This window comes from Ovis canadensis, chromosome 22 (assembly GCF_042477335.2).
Source record: "Ovis canadensis isolate MfBH-ARS-UI-01 breed Bighorn chromosome 22, ARS-UI_OviCan_v2, whole genome shotgun sequence".
NCBI classification, from domain to species: domain Eukaryota; kingdom Metazoa; phylum Chordata; class Mammalia; order Artiodactyla; family Bovidae; genus Ovis; species Ovis canadensis.
In genome coordinates, this window is record NC_091266.1 from 50,481,589 (window position 1) to 50,501,170 (window position 19,582).

Consider the following 19,582-nt stretch of genomic DNA (forward strand, 5'->3'; position numbering starts at 1 on the left):
AGGAAATAAATTTGAAAAAAAAAGGTTAGGAAAGTAAAAAATGTTGTTGATATTCTTCTCAACAAAACCGAAGCCAGATAGAACACATCCCTCTTCTGCCAAAGCTTTATAGCATCAATATTCATAACATCTGAAAAGCACTCTACTATATTTTAAACATATATTATATACAACAATTTCCTAGAAAACATTTTTCCTCTAGCATTCTATTAATGAAATATATTTCCACTGAATGTCATTCCTCTTTTACTGCCTAGACAATAAAACAGTAAAAAAATTTTTTTCAAAATAAAACTTGTGCTGACATTAAAGTCATACTTTATCCATTACATTTAGCATCCCAACTTCAGTTTCCTGGGGAATATTTTCTTCTGTAATGAATAATTCGGAAGTAGAAATCATTGTGTATACTAAAAACAGTCAATTAGTGTATAAGAGCCTTCCCCCCTGACTTTCTTTTCTTAATTGAGAAAGATGTTGCATACTTTGACCATCATAAGTCTAAAGACAGAAGAGGTTGATGGAGAAGCTACCTTAATGACCAAACTCGTTCAAAAAGAGAAAATGAAAACACTCACTGATGCGTCACTGCAAAGTCAAAGAGCCATGCCGGGAAGCAGGAGCAGCTCTGAACACACACTCTAGTAGGTAACCCCCACTTCTCAAATTTGCATTTCCTCTTTTGTTGATATTGTTGCTGTTGTTCAGCCGCTAAATTGTGTCTGACTCTTGGTGACCCCGTGGACTGTAGCATGCCAGGCTCCCCCGTCTTTCACTAACTCCCAGAGTTTGCTCAAAATTCACATCCATTGAGTGAGTGATGCTATCTAACCATCTCCTCCTCTGCCATCCCCTTCTCCGTTTGCCTTTAATCTTTTCCAGCATCAGGGTCTTTTCCAATGAGTCAGCTGCATTTCCTCTTTACCAATAAATATTTGGTATTTTTTGTTTGATTGACTGGTACCAGAAATAACAAAAAGAGGCATGGAAAAAAAAGAAGATACTGATATTTTTCTAGTTCTCTCTATCCCATACAAAAGTTGGTATTTAAATTCTCTTGTAAGTTAGATATGATATTCTTATATTAAGCCTTATCTGTCAATTCCCATATAAATTCATCCAACCAACCTAATGAATCACATATGACCATTTCAAAGAGTAAAATAGGCTTTCTGTTAGTTTTAGGCTTTGGCTCCTTGATCAGAATTTGCTATCAGCATCATTAAAAACATTTTACAACAACCAAACTAAAAAAACAATGCTCTCCTTTTACTAGCAAAATTTTCTCTCTTTTTTTTTTAATTTGTTGGCTTCAGAACACCAAACCCACCACAGGCTTCCTGGAAATTCTATCAGCTCTCCTAGGAAATCAGCAGTCACAGCTTGCAATGGCAAGAGCAGCCTAAAATTTTAATGCCATGACTTGAGATGGCAGCCAGCCCCTTCCCAACCCATTTGCCCAAGTAGCCTTACATAAGATGCTGCTAATCTCTGCTCCTGCCTGCTGAAACTCCAGCCAAGAGTGAAGCCTCACAGGAATTTAATCAAAGCAAAACTGAATCATCTGATCTGGAAATTCATTTCTGATTTCAAGACTTGGTAGCAGAAGAGTCTTCTGAGGTCATGGAGGGAATTGGTGGGAATAGGAAATGGGGCTCCAAGGTCAGGGTCTGTTGTACGGTGTGCCCACGACCAGACAGCTGGAGAAGCAGAGCTGCAGTACGACTCCAATCTCCCAGCTCCTCCGCCAGCTCTTCCCACTAGAATATGCTGTCTCCTGTGGAGAGCCTGCCAATTTGATTATCTGTAAGTGGGGAGATTTGGACTCAGTCTTTATTAAAGAGAATTAATTTTCAGGTTTCATTTTTTTAACTGAGGGTAATGAGTGATCATGAATAAAGATAAATAATCCAGCCTCTGTGAAATGTATCAGCACCATACTGTTTTGTGAATATCTTATCCTAAAATCCATGGGTCATTCTAGAGAAAATGAATCCTGCAACAGGCAACAAGGTTGGCTTTAGATGAAGTAAGGAAAAATATGTATTCTTTTTTTTTCCTCCAGGCTCGAAGTGGTCTGTCCCTTTATATATATAAAGGAGATGTCTGTAACATTTTCTAGTGCTGGAGAAACAAGCTGTTCCTACTGGGCGGAGACTGAACAAGCACAAGGCAAGAGATACACACAGGAGAGAGCCCAGAGGAAGTCAGCCGCACCGGGGACCATGCTCCCTCGCCATTTTCTCTGAACCATCAGTAAAGCCTCATTAAAAATTATAGCTAACACCTGTGGCTATCTCTAAAAGCATCTCTCTGCAATGCAGGACACCTGGGTTTGATCCCCGGATCAGGAAGATCTCCTGGAGAAGGAAATGGCAACCCACTCCAGTATTCTTGCCTGGAAAAATCCCATGGATAGAGGAGACTGGCAGGCTACAGTCCACAGGGTCGCAAGGATCAGACACAACTTAGAGACTAAACTGTAAACATGCTCTAAAAATCTCAATAAGATATATGCACAAAGATGCTCAATGCAGCAGCATGTATAAAAGCCAACAACCAAAATATCTATCAAATCAGGTGTGGTACAACCTTCTGCATGAACACTGTGCAGTCATTAAAAAAATAAAAAGTTAGCTATATTTGTAGAAACCAAGGTAAAGCAACTTCAATACATTATGTGAAAAAAGGCAAACTGGGTTTGTTTGTTTTTAAGTAAATAAGTAAGTAGATCATTGTTTTATAGGTAATAGGTTGATTTTAATGTCCTAGTACACACAAAACTTTTCTTAAGAGAATTGCAAGGAACTGGTAATGATGGTTACTTCAAAGGATGAGGACTTTCCATTCTCATTTATGCTATTTGTTATTTTAAATCTAAGCATATGTGTGTGTTGTTGATGCTGTTCATTCACTAAGTTGTATCGAAGTCTTTGAACCCCATGGACTACACAGCACACCAGGCTTCGCTGTCTGTCCTTCACTATCTCCCAGAGTTTGCTCAAATTCATGTCCATTGAGTTAGTGATACTATTTAACCATCTCATCCTCTGCTGCCCTCTTCTCTTGTTGCCTTCAGTCTTTCCCAGCATTAGAGTCTTCTCTAGTGAGTCTACTCTTCCCATCAGGTGGCCAAAGTATTAGAGCTTCAGCTTCAGCTTCAGCATCAGTCCTTCCAAGGAATATTCAGGGTTGATTTCCTTTAGGATTGACTGGTTTGATCTCCTTTCAGTCAAAAGAGTTTCCCTGGACAGTGATGCTATAGCTCTTAGGATTATGAAAGAAGCTTTTGCCTTTTTAGTTTTCTAAGTTACACCTTGGTCTCAGTTACACTCTGGCAAAGCACCTCTGGCAGTGCTTAGCTCAAACCAGTTCAAGGAGACCATGGCCAAGACTGGATGGGGGAGGAAGAGGTGACCAGAAGCCCCAGCAAAACAGCAGCGCTCAAGGACGTTGTCTACACCACGGTAGCAGGGTTGCAGCTTGCTGTCCAAACATAAGACACGTGGGACAATACCTTAGGAAACTCTTGGAAATAGCTGAAGGAGACTTTGAAGGGGACTAATTTGTAGTGAAAGGTACAGTGGGCAACACAATAATATACCCAATCTATACCCCAGTATCCTTGCACATCCCAGAGCCTCATGACAGATGGGTCCCTGGGCTATACATTACCATGTAGGAATACGAAACAAGAGGGGTGAAACTGCCCATCAGAGCAACCACATCAGAGTCTAGCTTCTCTCCTCCCAGAACTCAGCCCACTGAAGAACACAAAGGACGGAGTTAGAATGCACATGCCAAACACTCCTTTTCAAGTAGGAAAAACTGTGTCCTTGATCAGGCTTAACAGCAGAGGCATGTGAGGAAACGAACTTTCAAGTCATGCCCAACGTAAGCATTCAACCAAAAGGACTGAGAAATTCCCCTACCCCTCTTCATATGTCTGAGCATCCCACCAGACTGCGGATCTCATGGACTGCAACCTTTCTTCTCCCAATCTCTCAGTAACTGTTCATTAAATATCTACTCAGCTTCCAGCTCTGGGGTGGGGCTAGGATCTGGGAATGCACTTACAACACTCGTTCTCTGGCTTCCTAGAATTCACAGCCTAGGAGACGATGCTGGGACCCTGACACTGGGAAAGACAGGGGGCAGAAAGAGACAGGGGCAACAGAGGATGAGATGGTTAGATGGCGTCACTAATTCAGTGGACATGAACTTGGGCAAACTCCAGGAGATAGTGAAGGACAGGAAGGCCTAGCATGCTGCAGTCCATGGGGTTGCAAAGAGTCGGACACGACTTGGTGAGTGAACAACAACCCGAGAGGATAGAGGCACTCAGACAGCTCTGCACAGTTTACTGTCACTGGATTAGACACTAAAATGAAACAGTCTGGGGGGAGGAAGTGTAACTGTTAGAGGAAGAGTAGAGTTTACCACCAAGTTCAAAATGTGTTTATTAGCAGAGAAACCAGGGCAAAAGTATGCCTCCCAAGCAAGCGCTGATTTAATCAAAGGGATTCAGAGAAACAGGCTGGCTAATCTCCAAGAACCACTAACAGGAGGCTCACTTAAGTCAAATGTTCAGAACACCAGCAAGTAAATATTTTTTATCACCTTAGGCAGCTTGGCTCTGGGAAGAGAAAAGGCTGAGATAAATGAGTTCATTAGGCGGCCGGTTCCAGCCTGGCTCCGAGTGCTCCTCTGCCCCTTTGTCTGCAGGAGCACAACCGACTCACCGTGTCCCCTCTTTTCTGTGGTAAGGGTGAGCCATTGTCACCAGGCAGCCTAGAACTGACCTTAAAGTTGACGGCCACATAGTGCCATTCCTAAGCCGTCACTATCCTAAGGAATGCCAATGTTCTGAAAAGCAGGAAGAGGGGGAAAAGCCTTCCGATTCCGGTTATCCAACCGATGTGCAACATGGCCTCTGCACGGCGGGGGCTCTGCCGCCCGCGGCGCTGCACCCCTAATCTGGTACTGAAAACCCTCCCTCTGTGTTTGTGGAGCGAGGGGTGATGGCCATTCTCAGAATCTGTCTAGCCTGCTTAGTGCAGAAAGTAAAACTTCAGAGAGGTCCTCAGCTGAGCCCCGACGCTGACACTGTCAAAGCACTTGCCACGCTCTCTAAAGGCCCCAGCATTCCCCCCCACCCCCACCTTGGCCATCTCGGCCTCTTCTCTGGCCCCTTCTGCTGTCTGGACTTCCTCAGTGGAGATGGCCAGGTCAATGCAGCCCTGCAGGGGCCCTGTGATACAAGACAGAAGGCTGGGCTCTTTCATATTTGTATGTAGTTAAATGTATCTATCTTTTCTTTAATGACTTTTAAGCCTTGTATCCTGTAGAAAAGGTCAAGAATCTTCTAACATCCTCGGGCTATAAATTCACCTATGTTTTCTTCTAGGACCACTTATTGTTTCATTTACTTTCCACTTAATGACTTAATACATTAGGAATTGTATATGCCTGGATGGAAGAATTAAAGGGCCCAGATTTCTTTTTTCTAAATAGCCAGTTGTACCCATAGCATTTATTGAATCTTTCTTCTCACAGTGATCTTAAATTGCCACTTTACTATAACTAAATTGCATATGTACACTCACTGTACTCTATAATCTTTTTCCATTATTCTAATTTCTCTCCAATATTTAACTGTTTTAATTATTATAGTTTCATATTACATCTGAATAGCTGGTAGGGTAGACTCCCTTAGTTACACCTCTCTTTCAGAATTTCCTAAGTGGTACAGTGGTAAAGAACCCACCTGCCAATGCAAGAGACACGAGTTCGATCCCTGGGTCAGGAATATCCCCTGGAGGAAGAAGTGGCAACACACTCCGGAATTCTTTTTGGGAAAATCTTATAGACAGAGGAGCCTGGCGAGCTATAGTCCATGGGGTCACAAAGAGTCGGACACAACTGAGCCCACACAGGCATCTTGCAAATTAATAATAGTATCACTTTGCCATGTCTCTAAAAAAAGATTCTGTAGGCATTTTAATCAGGATTTCATTCTTTTATAGAGAGATTTAGGGAAAATGAACATGCTTACAATATGGCGTCTTGTTATCCAAGAGCATAGTAGGTCTCTTCAATGACTTAAATCTTTACATCTCTTCTCAGGGTAGTTTTTCAGTTTCCTGATATTGTTCCTTTATGTCAACATTTCACTTCAAATGTCTTATTCTTAATGTTTCATATCCTTAACTACTGTTTTTAAAATTATAAAAGCACGCTGTTTCCTATGTTTGAAATGCTTTTCCAGCACCTCTCCCATTTGGCAGCCATTGGTTAAGGCCCTATTTCTGCATCACTTGCTTTGTAGTCTGCTTTGGCCCCACCTCCAGTCAGGATGGAGCCAGTTCCCTCCTCTGCTCCTGCAGCACCTTGTATGTCCCACCATCACCACTGGTCACACAATGTTGAACACTCTGTTCAGTTCAGTTCAGCTCAGTTCAGTCGCTGAGTCATGTCCGACTTTTTGCAACCCCAGGGACTGCAGCACTCCAGGCTTCCCTGTCCATCACCAACTCCCAGAGCTTGCTCAAACTCATGTCCATTGACTCGGTGATGCCATCTAACCATCTCATCCTCTGTCGCCCCCTTCTCCTCCTGCCTTCAATCTCTCCCAGCAACAGAGTCAGTGACACATGCCTTTAATCTCATTAGCCTGGGAGCTCTGTTAGTGGAGGAGCCAATTATTACCCTGAAGTCTGGCTTATCACAAGCACTCAATGACCAGATCAATGAATGAATGAATGAATGCCATAATATGCTTCTTCATATTTCAGTAGCACTTTTGCAATGCTAACAATGATAACACTAATAAATAGAATTTGGGATAATGTGACTGATGGTTTTCTCCCTCTCTTAAACATAAGCCATGTTTAAAAATGCAGAAAATTATAGAAGGAGAAATCATAATTAGGAAGTAAAAACTAGATGCATTGTTTTTCTGGCATGTATTTCAGCCTAATGTAAAGAGGTAGCACTGTGGTGGATAATACACACTCTGGCATGAACAAGACCTGAATTTAAATCCTGGATCAACCACTTATCCGTTAGATGGTATCAGGCAAGTTCTTTGCTCCTATAGGCCTCATTTTTTCTCTTTGTAAAATGGACACAATAAATATCCTCAGAATACCTAAAAGAAACATCTCAAATTTAAACGTCCAAAATACTTGGTTCTCCCACCCCACAAACCTGTTTGTGCAACACTCTTCCCCATTCTGTCCTTCCAGGGGCTGAGAAGAGAGAAGTACTCACAATTCTCCCCCTTCTTTTACTCCAAGCTCCCTCCCATCCACAAGTCCAAAAAGCACTTCCTTAGAAAGATTTCCAGAATCCACTGACTTCTCACCAGTCATTTTCCTACCACCTGGTCTAAGTCATATCTTCTCCTGTTCTGACCATTACAATAAGCTCCTAACCGGTCTTCCTGCATCTATGCTTATTCACTGTAATCTATTCTCTATATTGTTGACCGAGTGATCCATTTAAATTGTATCAAATCATGTCACAATTTTGCTCAGAACTATCCAAAGACCTCCTAACTCACTCAGTCTCACTGAGGGAAATTCAAGCCCTCACGTGGCCTGCAAGGACCAGTCTGACATACCACCCCCTGCCCCACCCTATGACTTCATCTCTCCCCTTCAGTCCCTGATCCAGCCACACTGGCCTCCCTTGGTCCAAGGACACACACACTGTATAGACCTCAACACCTCTGCACTGCTTATCTCACTGGCTAGAAAACCCTTCCACCAGAATCTGCATGACCTCTCACTTCCTTCAGGTCTGCTCCCCCATCACTTTATCAAAGATGCCTTCCATTATCATCCCAAATAAAATAACACCTGCCTTGTCTCTCATCTCCCCAACTTCCTCTCTCCTCCTTACTCTTCTTTTTATTTCTTCATGGCACTTTGTTACCGCTTGTCCCGTTACAGGTTTATTTGGTAAGGGACTATCCCACTCCAACACCTGGAATAACTTGAAGACTTAGCAGGTGTTCAGCTAATACTTACAGAAAGACCAGAAAAAAAAAATGAATACATTATTTACAACTGCAACTCTATAGTTTATGTAAAGTGTCTAATCACTGAATAGATTCTCCTAAAATAAACAGCAGCTAAGGAACTGGTGAAAAAACCAAACCATCACTGGTGTTCATGCTCATTGCTCACCTGAATGCTTAAATGAATCAAAATAAAGATTCCCTTGTTCTACACAGAACAAGAAGAACAAAAAAAAATCTCCCTAGAAGCCATTAGAGACTGCCAACCTACATTTTTTAACTTTGAAAAATGATGGCTTTCCCCCCACCCTCCTTTCCCCAGACTCTGGAACTCCTCTCCTTCTGTTCATTCCTATTTGGAGCTAAAAGCCAGAAATAGCTGTTTACTTCATTGTCCTCATTTCCCTTCATTGTTAGCATTCAGTTCTCTGATGGCTACCCTGTTGTGGATGAGTTTTTTTTTTTTTTTTTTTTAAGAATTCTCAATAAGTTGAGAAAGAAAAGCACGGGTAAAGACCTTAGACATGGTTTTAAGCAAAATGTATTAGAGGGTATTTTCTTTAGGGAAAACTATTTATAAATTGACTCCAGCATGATTACATATATACCATCAAATATTATTCTCATATGCAATAAAGTTAAAGAGCTGGTGAAAAGAACACACAGCACAGAATAAAGCACTTTGATGTATTAAGATGTGAATAACAGTAATTATGCATGTAGAGTTCTTCCTCATGCAAGCCTAAAGAAGGAATTTTCTAACAAAGGACCAAAATCATACGACCTCTAATCAATCAGCAAGTAATTTGGAGGTGCTTGACCCACAGTTTCTGCTTCCATGTTTATCCTAATGTAGAACTGAATAATACAAAAGATTTCGTGGGTACATCTACTAAATAAGAACTTGCCCACCCAGTAATTATAAAACAAAATACGGACAATTTCTTTATATTGGAAAATACATATTAGATAAGTTTTCCAATAAGATAATAGAATGTACTGGGGAAACAGATCTTAAATACATTGACTGAGAGCCATCAAACAGGTAGTGAGTCCAAGAACAACCACAGGTAGAGCTGGCTACACATGCTAAAGATGCTTTGAAACTGCACTAACTCAAAGAAACAGGGCTTCCCTGGTGGCTCAGAGTTTAAAGCGTCTGCCTGGAATGCGGGAGACCCAGGTTTGATCCCTGGGTTGGGAAGATCCCCTGGAGAAGGAAATGGCAACCCACTCCAGTACTCTTGCCTGGAGAATCCCATGGAGAGAGGAGCCTGGTAGGCTACAGTCCATGGGATCACAAAGAGTCAGACACGACTGAGCAACTTTACTTACTTTACAAAGAAACAGAGCCACTAATTTTACTATTTTTTAAAGATTATTTTTTATGTGAACCATTTAAAAAGTTTCTTTAAATGAAACTGTTACAATATTTCTTCTGTTTTATGCTTTGGTTTTTGGCCATGAGGCATGTGGGATCTTAGCTTCCCAATCAGGGATCGAACCTGCACCCCCCGCATTGGAAGGTGAAGTCTCAACCACTGGACCACCAGGGAAATCCCCAGAGCCACTCATTTTAAATGACTATAGAGGATGAAAGGCACTCAACATTTCCTTCTCTAGATAATTTATCTCAGAGGAAGAAAACTATCATGTGAATTACTCTAAAACTTTCTAAAAATTCATTTGGGTTTAACTTCATATCAAATGTTATTGGTAGTCTATAATGGTAATTATGGACTTCCCTGGTAGCTCAGCTGGTAAAGAATCCACCTGCAATGCAGGAGACCCTGATTTGATTCTTAGGTCAGAAAGTTCCCCTGGAGAAGGGATAGGCTACCCACTCCAGTATTCTTGGGCTTCCCTGGTGGTTCAGATGGTAAAGAATCCACCTGCAATGAGGGAGACCTGGGTTGGGAAGATCCCCTGGAGAAGGGCATGGTAACCCACTCCAGTATTCTTGTCTGAAGAATCCCCATGGACAGAGGAGTCTGGTGGGCTACAGTCCATGGGGTCACAGAGAGTTGGACACCACTGAGTGACTAAGCACAATGGTAATTATACCTGAGCATATCAACTTCCCATGAGAGAAAACTGCTCAGAAATGTGCTGGAATGATGGGGAAGAGATGACCAGTCTAGGAGTCAAGTTAAATTTTCATGTAGGTAATATACAACATGCTGCTACTGCTGCTAAGTCGCTTCAGTCGTGTCCGACTCTGTGTGACCCCATAGATGGCAGCCCACCAGGCTCCTCTGTCTCTGGGATTCTCCAGGCAAGAACACTGGAGTGGGTTGCCATTTCCTTCTTCAATGCATGAGAGTGAAAAGTGAAAGTGAAGTCACTCAGTCATGTCCGACTCTTAGTGACCCCATGGACTACAGCCCACCAGGCTCCTCCATCCATGGGATTTTCCAGTGGGGTGCCATCACCTTCTCTGAATATACAACATAGCTAACACTATACACAGATAATCAGATGTTGACAAAAATTCTATCCTTTGAGACTGAGCAACACGCTGACACCAAAACACATACTGGCTGGAAGCTTGACTAGTTAGAAAGGGCGCCGCCCCAATTTGCAGGAGATAGCCCCACTCTATACCTGTCATCCCAGTATTCCATCTGGTTTAGAATTTGCCTTAGACAGGAGTATCCCAATTTGGATGATAACTTATGTGATACACATATGTTAGATCAAACGTCAGCAACAAACATCTATCGGCCTTATTTGCTCCAGCCTCATTCAATCACAAATTCTAACACTTTGTAATATTTTTCTCCCTCAAAATCATGACAATCCTCACTCCAGAGTGCTCAATAAATATTTTTTAAATGACTTCATTAATTTATTAGCATCATTAGTTCAGGAATAGATTTAGAATAAATCTGGCTGCTCTAGGAAAGAGGTTCAATGAACATTAACTGATTAAATATCAGTGGAGAAGGTTGAATAGGCATGAATTAACCCATCACAGTGCCTTCTTGCTTGCTGCCAATAAATTTTCAGATAAATAGTTGGCATTTCTGTTCTTGGGGGAAGGGAGAGGGAAAAAAAGGATGTATTTTCTTAATTGTGGAATCCTGTGTATATCTAACATAAATTTCAACTCCACTAGTTTCTATTTCATTTTCAACAAAGAAAAATGTGATAATTCAACTTACACTAGCAAATATCTGTTTCACTCAAACCTGATATCTCTATTTTCAATGTTTAATAGTCGTTTAATCTACATCCATCCCCTATTGCTCTCATGTTCTCTCTCCCCTTCTCCTTCCCTCCTTCTCCATCTTCCCCTCCTACTCCCCTACTCTTCACTCTCACAGCAAATTCCTCTCCAGTTTATAAGCGAATTGGTTTTCTCCTCAGCCTGCTGCCTGTGACAGAATGATGATGTTTGTGCTCTAAATCATGAGGTATTTACTAAGGCAGCAAAGAGCATTCCCTAACTTGTACAGGAGGAAACATGAGCCAAACATGGAAGTGCCCCAGGAGAAGCTAAGGGAGACACAGGGATTGTTCTATCCATGGGGTAGAGGCATAGGAACCTTCTTAACCTTGCCACACTGTCACCAAGATGGGCTGCAGGAGAGCACCACACAGCTTCAAAAAACATCAAGAAGTCTGTAGGGAAAATGAAGAAAATAGCTGCTTTTGGCATGAGCTTTTATAACCAGTTAGTGTTACACATTTAGAGAGAGAACAACCCCACCACACTAGGATAATGTAGGCAACACGTCAACTCCAAGTGACATCATAAAATTTAATATAGACATACAGCTGTTCATTTGATGATGTTTATTATGAACTCTAAGGAGGTTGAATAGATGTTTATAGGATGGATGGATGGATGATATTCCAAGAGACTGCTGCTTTACCAGGGTGAAATACTGATCACTCACATTCTTTTTCATTTGGCTACTGAACAATCAGAAACCAGAGATTAAGCAGATAATGGCACCACACAGTTCAGGACTTAAAAAGTAGCTTTCCCTTGTGAATGGAGCAACAAAATGTCTAAGTTGTATCAAATGATCACTACTACCTGTGCTAATAGACACTAAGGTGAACTGAGTTAGAGAAGAACCTGAGTCTACAGGCTCATAAAAAAAGAAACATTTCTCCCATAAAAGATGATGAAGACTAATTTACCATCTCAAAGAGATTATTTCATAAATTTTACAAAATTTCATCTCCCATTTTAAAGGGCACTCTGAATTAGTGCTGTTTTATTCCCTCAATGGCACCCCACTCCAGTACTCTTGCCTAGAAAATCCCATGGACGGAGGAGCCTGGTAGGCTGCAGTCCATGAGGTTGCTAAGAGTCGGACACGACTGAGCGACTTCACTTTGACTTTTCACTTTCGTGCATTGGAGAAGGAAATGGCAACCCACTCCAGTGTTCTTGCCTGGAGAATCCCAGGGACAGCGGAGCCTAGTGGGAGGCCGTCTATTGGGTCGCACAGAGTCGGACACGACTGAAGCGACTTAGCAGCAGCAGCAGCAAGAATGCACACCTCCTGGTGCTGGAAGATGCCACATGCTGTGGAGCCACTAAGCCCACCCATGTGCCACAACTACTGAGCCTGTGCTCCAGAGCCCTTGAGCTGCAACGACTGAGCCCACAGCCACAACTGGACCCCACACGCCCTAAAACCCATGCCCTACCATGAGAGAAGCTACCACAATGAGAAGCCCACACACGGCAAGTAGAGAGTAGTCCCTGCTCACTTCAACTAGAGAAAGCCCATGCGCAGCAACGAAGATCCAGGGCAGCCAAAAAAATAATTATAAAAAACAAAAACAAAAGTAATTCTCTCATGTAAAAAAAAAATCTATTTATTTAGTTGGAACTCATTTACGTGTGGAAAATGACTTCCAGAAGTGCAGTGTGCTGTTGTTTTATTTTTTTTAATACCAAAATTTATAATGGCTAAACTTTGCTTTGAAGTATATTGTCCTTTTATTTCAGTTCGATAAATTGCTGAGAGTTCTGGAACTCAAAGAGAAGCAAAGCTCTAGCTAATTCAGGCCAAAAAATTGGTCCCCCTGTAACACCAAACAAGCCAGTGCATTAATCATCTTAGTGCATTAATCACTGCAACACCACCATGAAAGAAAGTGATAAAGGTAGAGGGATGCAACTAGAGGTATAACAGAGAGAAAGAGTTATGGAAAGAAGAAATGCAATGGAAGTCTCCATTTTGACGGATTAGCAGATTCATGTTTGTTGAGCCTACTGTAGCATGGAAGGTGACATCAGCAAAGGTGAGCACAGCTCTGACTCCTGGAGTCCCTCTGTGCCCCAGGCCTAGGGAAGAGCCACGGTCCAGCAGAGGGCTTGGCTAGCATGCATACTCAGTCATGCCCAACTCTTTGAGACCCCACAGACTGTAGCCCACCAGGCTCCTCTGTCCATGGGATTTCCCAGGCGAGAATACTGGAGTGGGCAGCCCTCACCACCTCTCTGCCTTTCAGCCGGGGCTGTCTGGGACTCAGCTCACTCTGCAGCCAGAGCTGCTCATAAATTAAGACATTTGAGGCCAACCGTGCCCAACCATCTCTCTCATTCCCGCAGTCACAGTTGTGCACAGACAGAGAAGACTCAGCCTCCCTTATTTCCTCTTCCCCTCACTCTCCCTGCCCCGAGCTTCTTCCCTCCTCTTCCACACGCCTCGTCCACTGCTGACATCCCTCCACCATGCTCCCTGGAACCACACTTCCATAAATGAAAATGTCTACCCCCTCAACCTTTCCACAAAGTGCCCAACGCACCGCCTCACTCCACTGAGACCTGGCTCCCCTCTCCCTAGCAAACATGCCATCCTGCACCTATTTGCTTTCCAGGTTGACACACATAGAATTGTTTCTTTCATGCTTGAGCCTCCCTTGAAAGCCTTTCCCCCCACCGCATCCTTTTTCATCTGGCTATAGCCATTCTCCCAAAAGTCCCTGCTTTCTTCAGGAAGCCTCACCTGATCTCATGGTCCTCACCCTCCATGGCTACATTTGATGTCATTCCTTCGTTATCATCAGAACTCTCTCCGGCCCACTTTCTCTCTTTCTCTCGCACGCTCAGCACATCCTTTTATAAATAGCATGTATGTATTTGTCTCCCCCACAGAACTGTGAGCGCCTTGAGGGAGGAGGCTGTGTCCTAGTCACTGATTGCAGGCACATAACATCTGTTTGTTGAATAAATGAAAGCAGATCTACATCATTGACTTGAATAAATGAATGAATACATGAAATGAACATTTTTTATTTATTTGACTTTCCTCTCAGTGCTGGGAAAGACTGAGGGCAAGAGGAGAAGGGGGCGACAGAGGATGAGATAATCGGATAGCGTCACTGACTCAATCAATAAACATGAGTTTGAGCAAACTCTGGGAGCTGTTGAAGGACAGGGAAGCCTGGCATGCTGAGGTCCATGGGGTTGCAAAGAGTAGGACATGACTTGGCAACTGAACAACAAGTCAATCTTTTAAAGTTATATCTACTTGTTATCGGAGAAGGCAATGGCACCCCACTCCAGTACTCTTGCCTGGAAAATCCCATGGATGGAGGAGCCTGGTAGGCTGCAGTCCATGGGGTCGCTAAGAGTCAGACACGACTGAGCGACTTCACTTTCACTTTTCACTTTCATGCATTGGAGAAGGAAATGGCAACCCACTCCAGTGTTCTTGCCTGGAGAATCCCAGGGATGGGGGAGCCTGGTGGGCTGCCGTCTATGGGGTTGCACAGAGTTGGACACGACTGAAGTGACTTAGCAGCTACTTGTTATCAAACAACACAAAGACACGTTCAAAGGAAAGCCAACTCTCTTCCCTCCCTCTCCTTGTCTAACATTTTTTATCCTTGACTTTTTTTAACCACTGTTAAATGCTTGGTGTGTACTGCCCTATGATTTCCTCTATGCTCCTGGCACACACTCATGCGCACAGTTAGAGATTTTTCACAATATATAGAACTGAGATCATATATTATATATATATGTGTGTATATATATATATATAAATATATATATAATCTTAAAACTGCTCTTTTCACTTATAATGTATTATAGCCATCACTTCAGATGGACCTAACTCAAATGGACCTAACTTACTCTTTCTAATAGTTGCTTAACAGTCTGCAATATGGATGAGCCATGATTTAGTCACGAATTCTCTGATGAGTGAGCATCCAGGTTGCTCCTAGTTTTATTTAAGTTCTAAAAACAGATAGCAAAACTGATCTAACATTGTTAGAGCATACATACTGTGAGTTACTTCTCTGCCAGTGCTATGGACTCTACCCTCACACACTTGGATCTATTTTCTCAAGACTCAAGCTTCTGCAAAACTAATAGGCTCATGAGCAATTTTTCTGTGTATAGTGCCTGTTTTTGCCATGTGTCTTATATATTAAATAAGTATTTCATATTTATTGAACTGAACCAAAATCTAATCAGATAGAAAATGCCAGAAAGGATACATAAGAGGCACTGTTAGCCATGCTTAATTCTGAGGATTTTGTAGGGAGTAAAAATAGTGAATTTTCATTTTTAACATATTTCTGGATGAAATTTTACTAAAATACTTTATAATTAAAATATTTAATACATCAATTAATACATTGACATATTTTGATTACACTAATATATTGATAATTTTATTGTATTACTTTTATAACTCAAAAACAGCTTTTTTCAAAACTTGCCGGATGATAAAAAACCCTGAGTTAAAAGGAACAAGCTTCAATTCAATAGCCCCCAAGTTGGCTAGTACATAAGAATCAACTGAAGTTTGTTTAAAAATTCAGATTTCCAGGCCTGTCTCTGAATATTCTGATTCCATAGATCTGAAGCAGAACCCTGGTAAGAGCATGTTTAACAATACTATACTCCAGATGATTCTTTGACCCTGTTCTAATCTAATGATTTTTAGAATTACCTTGAGAGCTTTTCACATAGTTTATGGGTGTTTGGCCTCTACCTCTAGACTTTATAAGCCATTAGACCTGGAATAAGGCCCAAGAATCTACACTTCTGAAAAGGTTACCTAGATGATTCTTCCCAAGTTTAGAAACACTATTCTTAGTGCTACAATTTTCTCCAGTTTGTCAATTCAAAAATGAAGACGTGATAGCTCCATTTTGGTCTCTAGTAGCAAAAATATGATATCAAGTTAAAAGTCTTTGATGATAATATTCTAAAAGACCACAAGATGTGGAGTGTCTTAGCTGGCCTTCCATGGAATTTAGGAATATCTTTTGCTAGTTTAATTTAATGAATCAAATTTTAGTACTCACCTTATATCTTAAAGAGAAAGTGAATTAAAAATATTTTTTACTCTAAAATATTTTAATAAAATTACTTATTTATTAGGTTCAATTAGTTTCAGTGTTTTCAATTAAAAAAAAAATCTACCCTTACCATAACCTACAAGTCTAGATATTAGAAATAAGTTAATATATTTTTTAAATTAATAAGATTTATCTTCCCCATTATCTAAAGACCTTCCTAATGATAAGTTAGGTATTTAAGTGGACATAACAAAACCATAAAAGCTTATCTCTACTTTCAGGATTAGAAATGAGAGCAGATACTGAATTACAAAAGCATAGTGGAATTTGGTTCTGAAAATATTTTTCATAAAAAATAAATGGCAAACAGACATTTTTCCACATAAGCTTAATTCAGTAGATACTGTACTAGACTTTCTACTAATCAGAAGTCAGACAGCTCTGGGTAGAAATCAGGATCCTCCATCAACCAACCGTTTGAGCTCAGGCAAGTTACACAATCTCTCCAAACCTCAGTTCATTTCACCTTGAAATGGAGAGGTAATAACAGTATCTCTTGATTCACTGTTTGAGAGGACTAACTGATATAATGCATGTAAAGCACTTGACACATACTAAGGGTGCAGTTACTAATACTTATCATGTTTTTTTCTCCCCGTGCAATATGAGTCATACTTTAAACTGTTAAGTACAAGATTATCAACATGGAGTTTGAAGCGGAAGCAAGACTGTTGAGTGAAGATTTGTGTCCAACTCCAGATCATCATGTTTGAAACCAGGTTCAAAAACAAAATCATGAACCAGGACTCAAGCCAGAGCTCCAGCCTCTGAAATCACCGAGGCCATCTTCATTTCATATTTTCAGATAAACCACAGAAAGCTTGTAATAGATGGAACCAGAGACCAGGTGAAACTGGAGTGTTACCTAATGAACCTGATGCTCTTTCCTAGGATGTACCAAGGTTTGTGATGGTGACTTGGCTCTTACAGTGAGCAATGTCTTGTGTACTAAGGGCTCTGAGTGGTGCAAACCATCAGAGATGGACTCTGATCACAGAGAGTTTTACAATCTATGAGAACTAATCACATCTTCCTTGTACTTAGGACAGAACTCAGGACCAAAAGCTCCCATCTTAGAACACAATTCAATGATTATACAGCTGGAATCAGTTTGAAGATCCCGCATACACCCAGTCCCCTATAATCATATTTGCTCCACCCTCTTTTTTCTTTCTCTAACACACACAAATTTTTAGACATCACTAGGCAGGTAATTTCTCAGGATCCCATATCACCTCTGTAGCCTGAGATCTGCAAATATAAATTCTATCACTCCACCCAGCTGGTACCACCTCATTTCCAGGTACGGAACTAACCAACCATATTCAGCAAAGACCAGTGTGTTCAAAAAGGAGTTTAAACATCCTGGATATAATTTATTTTATGTATTATATGCCCCAGAATGAACCTTGAAAAGCAGCACTGAGTTAAGCAACACATGTTATTAAATACCTAAACTCCCCTCAAAAAGCAGCGTTAACCCATCAGTGTTAAAAAAAAAAAATTACTCTGCAACTCCTCTTAAAGCTTCAGGGTATCAAAAGGGGTGATAATTCTTGCTTTGCAAATATACTTTTTAAAAATAATCAACATTTTCCTTAAAGGCTTATGGCAAAGCGACCGAGTCACTTCGTTTTCATTGCTGGCAAGCTGCACAATGACTTGATCTCTTTAATATTTCACTCATAGTAGCAGCCACTGAGCTATGACTAACCCACTCTCTCAGCATCACCACTGGCTCCAGATGGTAAGGAAGGAATACATTCCCTTCACTCTCGCCTGAAAAGCAATCCTGATTTTTTTTTTTTTTTCTTTCGCCCAGTTTCACCTGCCGTAATCGTTTCACTCCAGGAAGAAACTCTCTGGGGGTGAGGGGAGATGCATGCACAGAGGAGCACAGGTAGGGAATTTACTTTTTTTTAATAGGGTGTAAGCACTGCAGCTTTAAATCTTACTGCATCAAGCCCTGGATACCTTCCATAATCAAGCTGCAAAATGGTAACAAGAAAGGAGGAAAAAAAAAAAAAACCTCTTCCTCCCTCCCGGCTAGCCCTCCAAGCCGCTGCGGGCAGCGGCGAGCCCATCCCCCAAGCCCTGCCAGCCCAGACGTGCAGCTAGTACAGGTGAGCCGGACACCGACCTTGGCCCTCAGACTTCGCCCACATCCGGGGATCAAGGTCAAGGACGAGGGCTTCCTTCCACCCCCCGCTTTACTCTCCCCCTCCCCAACACCCCCCGCCAATCCCCCGCAGCCGAGAACCCAGGGATCCGACGCCAAAGTTTCAGGCCGGGTTGGGGCCGGCGCGGCTCTCGCAGCCCCCAGCCCTCCTGCACCTGCCGGGCCCGGCTAGGGGGCTCCGTGGACGGCGCCCACCTGGTCGCCACTCACCCCTGGCGGACATGGTTCAAGCAGCAGGAGCCGGAGCCGGGAGGGCGGCGGAGACACCCGGCAGGGCGTGCGGAGGAAAATTTCTCCGAGACGCACGAGGCGCACCCGCGGCCGCTCTCGAGGGGAGGCGGCTGGCCGCGCGGGGACGCCTCCCGCAGGACACCTGGGCGCCGCGCGGCCGGCGGGCGGGGGCGCGGCGGACGCGGGGACCCGCGGGGCGCGGCAGCGCTGACAGCCGGCTGCCCGAGCTGGGCGGGGCCCGCCTCCCCGCCTCCCCGGCCCGCCCGGCCCGCCCGGTCCAGCGGCCGCGGGGACGCGCCGCCCGCTCCGCGGCGCCGCCGGCCCGAGCTTTTGTCCCCGAGCGAGCGAGGTGCGGCGGCGTGCAGAGAGGGCTGCGGCTCCCCTCCCCGCCCCGAGCCCTTAGGAAAATAATAGTAGTAATAATAACGGTGTTGCTGTTCCAGTGCCCGTCCAGCCTCCCGCTCGGTCTTTGAGAAAGCAAGCAGGAAAGAGCTGCTCTGCTCCCTCCCCTAAGTGATGCCCCGGACCGGAGGGGAAGACCACGGTGCCAGCGGGGCTGGGCCCTCGGTAGGAGAAAGGCCTCGGGCGGTCGCCCTCAAAGCAAAATAAGCCAGTAGTGAGCCCCTTCGAAGTCGGCTGGGTGGGATGGGCGGACTTTTCTTCCTAGGACCCTTGAGAGCAGGGCTGACTTAGCGCAAGGGCTTGAGTCAACACACCCAAGGAAGATCTGTACTCAACACATCTGCTTTACTAAACACATCTGCTTTATTGTGTCAACTCTGAAGTGTCAGGGCTGGGCTGTT

General features: G+C 43.0%; 1 protein-coding gene across 1 annotated transcript in view; it reads right to left on the bottom strand.

Moving 5' to 3' along the window:
• ABLIM1 (actin binding LIM protein 1) overlaps window positions 1-19,049 on the bottom strand; it is a 331,820-nt gene extending 312,771 nt beyond the window's left edge. The window contains exon 1 of the transcript XR_011252152.1: window positions 18,759-19,049. The gene's annotated coding sequence lies outside the window, so the exon portion shown is untranslated. The remainder of the gene's footprint in view (window positions 1-18,758) is intronic.
• Between the last annotated feature and the right edge of the window lie 533 nt (window positions 19,050-19,582).